We start from the raw sequence: 6,300 nt of genomic DNA on the forward strand, positions 1-6,300 counted from the left end.
TTTTTTACCACAATTGACCACTTTTTTAAATTATGAAAATGTAATTTCATTTTAATTTAACGGTTATTGCTACATTGTGTCAAAGCGTTATAGAATCTTCGCATTGTAGCGCGGAGTGATTTATTATTAGCTGTGCAAAGTCTGAGTTGAAATGTCCAGGGATATTCCGACTCATGGAATGTCGGCCAATAAGAAACAAATAAATAGTTCCATAGAACCCAATTGTTGTATAATATAGAGTAACGTCTCTCTCCCCTCCTTCTCTCTCTCTCCCTCTGACGTACACACATACACACAAACAAACACATATTCACACATGCTGTTTGCACAGGTGAGGTTGTGGACCTGGTGTCTCGGATGACATGTGGGCGTCTGGGCTTGTGTGTGGCTCCGCCCATCAGCAGTGAGAGTGAGGAATGCGAGGAAGGGTCAGTGAGGGGTCACACCCACTTCCCACCACAAGCTCCTCCCATCCGCACCCCCCAGCACGACTTGAAGTTGGAGAAGATCTTTAAGAGTTTCGCAGGTGAGTGCACAGTAGTGCAGGTGCAGCACAGAGATAGCAGCACAGACACAGCAGAACATTAGCATGAGACAGCAGCACAGACACAGCAGCACATTAGCACGGAGAGACAGCAGCACAGACACAGCAGCACATTAGCACAGACACAGCAGCACATTAGCTCAGACACAGCAGCACATTAGCACAGAGAGACAGCAGCACAGACACAGCAGCACATTAGCACAGACATAGCAGCACACTAGCATGAGACAGCAGCACAGACATAGCAGCACATTAGCACAGAGACAGGAGCACATTAGCACAGAGAGACAGCAGCACAGACACAGCAGCACATTAGCACAGACACAGGAGCACAGAGACTGCCGCATAGCAGCACAGACACAGCAGCACATTAGCACAGACACAGGAGCACAGAGACTGCCGCATAGCAGCACAGACACAGCAGCACATTAGCACAGACACAGGAGCACAGAGACTGCAGCATAGCAGCACAGACACAGCAGCACATTAGCACAGACACAGGAGCACAGACACTGCAGCATAGCAGCACAGACACAGCAGCACATTAGTACAGACATAGCAGCACATTAGCACAGACACAGCAGCACATTAGGACAGAGAGACAGCAGCACAGACACAGCAGCACATTAGGACAGAGAGACAGCAGCACAGACACAGCAGCACATTAGCACAGACAGACAACAGCACAGAGACAGCAGAATATTAGCACAGAGACAGCAGCATATTAGCACAGCAACACAGACAACAGCACAGAGACAGCAGCACAGACACAACAGCACAGAGACAGCAGAATATTAGCACAAAGACAACAGCATATTAGCACAGCAACACAGACAACAGCACAGAGACAGCAGCACAGACACAACAGCACAGAGACAGCAGAATATTAGCACAGAGACAACAGCATATTAGCACAGCAACACAGACAACAGCACAGAGACAGCAGAATATTAGCACAGAGACAGCAGCATATTAGCACAGCAACACAGACAACAGCACAGAGACAGCAGAATATTAGCACAGAGACAGCAGCATATTAGCACAGCAACACAGACAACAGCACAGAGACAGCAGCACAGACACAACAGCATAGAGACCGCAGAATATTAGCACAGAGACAGCAGCATATTAGCACAGCAACACAGGTGCAATTCCATGCAAAGGTCATCCTTACCATGGAAAAAAAAAGTTGTGCATACGCAAATAGAACTGTTGTTAAAATCTTCATTTAGGTCTATATTTTATTGTTTGTAACTGATCTGATTGAATTTGATGGATAATTACACTCTTTTTACATCATAAATATGGCGTGCAACCATACAGAAACAAAATTTCACATGGTAATATTATACATATTTAAAAAGTGGATAAATGGACCCAAGGTTCAAACAAATTGTGCCATTTGACAAATTCCAGATTGACAAGGGAATGGTAGAGCAATGTCTATGCTCAGCTTGCCTTTAAGAGCACAACTCCTTACATTTGTAAGGCTTTTGTTTTTAAGTCAGCAAGTTCCATGGCCATGTCACATCCATAACGTTTTATAGGAAAAGTTTATGCTACACATACAGTGTTGATGCGACAATGTCCATAGTGTCTGTGCAAAGCTGATTTATATCAATGTAAAGTGTGATGACCAAATTGTGTGACTTTCTTGCTTTTAAAACCTTTAATGGTGCGTTATGGATGTGACGTTATGGATGTTACATAATGTGAATTTACAAGACTGGAGACTTTATTATACCTCAAAGCCGATAAAACGTCTGTTCTGGTGGCATGTCAGTTTCAACGCATTTCACCTTAGTGTTTACAATTGACATTTCAAAGATTATTAGGTTGATCAGGTTGAGCGATTATCTTCCTGTAACTGTCATACTGTTGTTGTACAGTAACTGGATTATCGTGTTAGCTGGTGAAGATGGCTGACTTTGCAGCTGGAGTTAACATAGCAACCTCCTTCTGTTGCAGATCTGTTCAGCCTGCCGTTCACGTCTGCTTAACACAGTTTAATTTTAAATGTGACGCGATATGCCAGCATTTGAAGTGTCAGGTCCTCTGTAGCTAATACCCACAGAGTAACATAAGTACTGGCAGCAATAAACTAGATGTACCGCATAGCGGTACAAAATACGCCTCTCAGTCCTGCATATTCTCTTCGCAAAAATAAATCACGCTTGTCAATTTGTCTCCATTTCCTACTCCTGCAACTCATGTGCATGTAAATGAGTGTGTGCATATGTGAGTTTGCTTTTGTTTATAAGTGTGTGTGTGTGTGTGTGTGTGTGTGTGTGTGTGTGTGTGTCTGTGTGTGTGCATGTGCGCATGCGTGCCTGTGTTTGTGTGTTTATGTGTGTGTGTGTGTGTGCGCGTGTGTGTGTTGGCATGCGCACATGCGTATGCGTGCCTGTGTGTGTGTGTTTATGTGTCTGCATTCATGTGTGTGTGTGTGTGTGTGCTTGCCTGTCTGTATGTGTGCGACTGTGCGTGCGTGCGTGTGTGTGTGTGTGCATGTGCGTGTGTGCACATGTACTTTATGTGTGCAAATCACAAATGAGTGGGTATGGGTTAGGTTCATGCGGGCTCTTGAGACTAACATACCATAATATTTTGTCATCTTGGGTGCAACGGTTCAGGTAGGGCTAGTTATTATGACCGGCGGTCGGCGGTCATATAGGTTTAGTCATATTTATTTATTTATTTATTTATTTTTTTATTTTTTTTATTTTTTTTCGCATGCCCAAATTTCTGTCAATGATTCCCGGGACACTGAAAGACCAGGGTACACGAAACTTGGTGAGCATGTAACCCCACATGGATAGCATGGAACCATCGTTTTTCGTTTTGATCTGTAGCCCCCCCGCTGGACTGGACCCCCCGAAAGGAGGGTAGGGCAGACACAGTTTTCTGTGAATATCTCGAAAACCGTAGGGTTTAGGAGGACCATTTGTTTTTTGTAATTTGATCTCAAGGGGCCATGTCAACCCATTCCATAACCACTCATTTCATGTATAGCGCCACCTAGTTAAACACAAAAAAGTAAAAATGAGGTGTTGTAATTGAAGGTATCTGTGACCTAACAAAGTCAAAACTGTACAAAATTGGAAGTGTTGGATCATTATGACACCCTCTGTATGCACGCCAAGTTTCGTGGAATTCCGTTCATGGGGGGCCACACAATAAATTAATTTATGTTACTATACACCAACTGGCCTGTAGGTGGCCGGAGACAGTTTTCTGTGAATATCTCGATAACCGTAGGGCCTAGGAGGTCCACCTTTTTTATGTATGTTGGTCTTAAGGGGGCATGTCAACCCATCCCATTACCACTTATTTCATGTATAGCGCCACCTAGTTAAAAATTAAAAAGCAAAAAAATAGGTGTTTTCATCACAATATCTCTTGCTGACAAGGTCAAAACTGCACTAAATTAAAAGTGTAGGATCATTATGACACCCTCCGAATGCATGCCAAGTTTTGTGTACTTTCGTTCATGGGGGGCCTTACAATAAAATAATTTATGTGTACATTTAGTGACGTACACCAACAAGGATTCCCGGGACACTGAAAGACCGGGGTACACAAAACTTGGTGGGCATGTACCCCCACATGGATAGCATGGAACCGTCATTTTTCGTTTTGATCTGTAGCCCCCCCGCTGGACTGGACCCCCCGAAAGGAGGGTAGGGCAGACACAGTTCTCTGTGAATATCTTGAGAACTGTAGGACCTAGGATGACCATTTTTTTCCGTATGTTTGCCTCCAGGGGTCATGTTAACCCATTTCATGTGCACACATGTGCACAAACAGATACACACACACACACACACATACATTCACAGTAATCATACGTATGACACATACTCACACAGTAGACATATGTACGCTTGCATGCACAGGCACATACGCAGGCACACACACAAGCACGCACACACACACACACACACACACACACACACACACACGCACACACGCATAACATAAACATGTACATGCACACATACACACAATTCAAGAATTTCTCAGAATTATGAACAGGCAAGATGGAGGTGGGGTTGTATAAAATGAATTTTACATGTGAAATCTATGAACTAATCATGTTTTGGTACTTGTTGTCTAGCAGATATCAGTGAGAATTGAGTGTGGATAATGCAATTTAGTGAGACAGTTAGAATCATATATGCCTTTCAGCGTGATTTATTTTTGTGGAAAAAATGTGCTGGACTGGGCGGCGGTCATATTTTAGGAGGTCATCTAGTTTAAGGGAGTGGCCACCAAGTTTCATGTTCCCTGGTGTTTCAGTAACCCGGGAATCACTGACCAAAGTTGATGACGGTAAAAGAAAAAAATAAATTTCTTTTTTATATTTTAAATGACTTGTTGTCCTGATTCTTCCTGTGTCTCTTAGTGGGCACTGAGGAAGCAATAATTTCATCGCTAGTTTTTTATGATTACTATTTCAATTGTTTCATATCAAAATTCACTACTTAATTATGTGTTTTATGTAGTTTGTCAAGGACCGGTTCAGACACGTCACATCCATAACGTGAAACCGTCACATCCATAACGTCAGTTTTTCCTACATAATGCATTACGAAAATGACGCATAGTTTCAAAAACACACTTTTTGTGTTCTTTCAAGTCTCCTTCATGCTACATCATAGTTTCGGCAGTTTCCTTCAAAATTCACAGAGTTTGTAGAAAACCTGTAATCTCTCACAAAAGTGTGTCCATTTCATGTCACATCCATAACGCTGATAAAATGCTTTGTATTCTTAGGATGAAATTGATTATATGAAATTTGAGGATTTCTCAGTATTCAGAGGACAGAGGTTACATTAAAAGTTATGCAAATTAATTCACTGATACTAATTTTGCCCCCACTCTAAGGCATTTTGTTTACCAATATGAGTCCAATTGTCACATCCATAATGCTGGAACTGCCCACAGACAACAGCAGAGAGACAGCAAAAAGAACACAGGTAAAATATTGATTGTGTGTGTGTGTGTGTGTGTGTGTCTACAGGAGGGGCTAGTGAGAGTGAAGATGACGCAGAGTTCCACACTATTAACAGGACGATCAGTCTGTGCCCGGATGTCCTGGACGGAGCTGACCCGAACATCAGCAGTAGAAACAGAGCTGAGCAGAACCACCACAGCATGCACAGAACACACAACGCAGAACAGAACCACAGCATGCACAGAACACACGACGCAGAACAGAACCACAGCGTACACAGAACACACGACGCAGAACAGAACCACAGAACACACGACACAGAGAAGAACCACAGCGTGCACAGAACACACGACACAGAACAGAACCACAGAACACACGACACAGAGAAGAACCACAGCGTGCACATAACACACAACGCACAGTGGAGCCATCACAGCCAGGAGGAAGAGGATCTCGCAGCAGAGTGTACTCTGGTAACACCTCTCACTGCTTACACACACACCTGCTGTTTGTAACGCCTCTCACTGCTTACACACACACCTGCCGTTTGTAACGCCTCTCACTGCTTACACACACACCTGCCGTTTGTAACGCCTCTCACTGCTTACACACACACCTGCTGTTTGCCTCTCACTGCTTACACACACACCTGCTGTTTGCCTCTCACTGCTTACACACACACCTGCCGTTTGTAACGCCTCTCACTGCTTAAACACCTGCCGTTTGTTGACGTGTGCTTGTTTGTGCTGGTATGATGCTGTGTGGCCCATGGTGTGTGTGTGTGTTCAGACAGAGAATG

Source organism: Alosa pseudoharengus, unplaced genomic scaffold, assembly GCF_046254945.1.
Source record: "Alosa pseudoharengus isolate Yale_2024_CS ecotype anadromous, Long Island Sound unplaced genomic scaffold, YU_APseudo_1.1 YU_APseudo_1.1_scf_8, whole genome shotgun sequence".
In the NCBI taxonomy this organism is placed as follows: Eukaryota; Metazoa; Chordata; class Actinopteri; order Clupeiformes; family Clupeidae; genus Alosa; species Alosa pseudoharengus.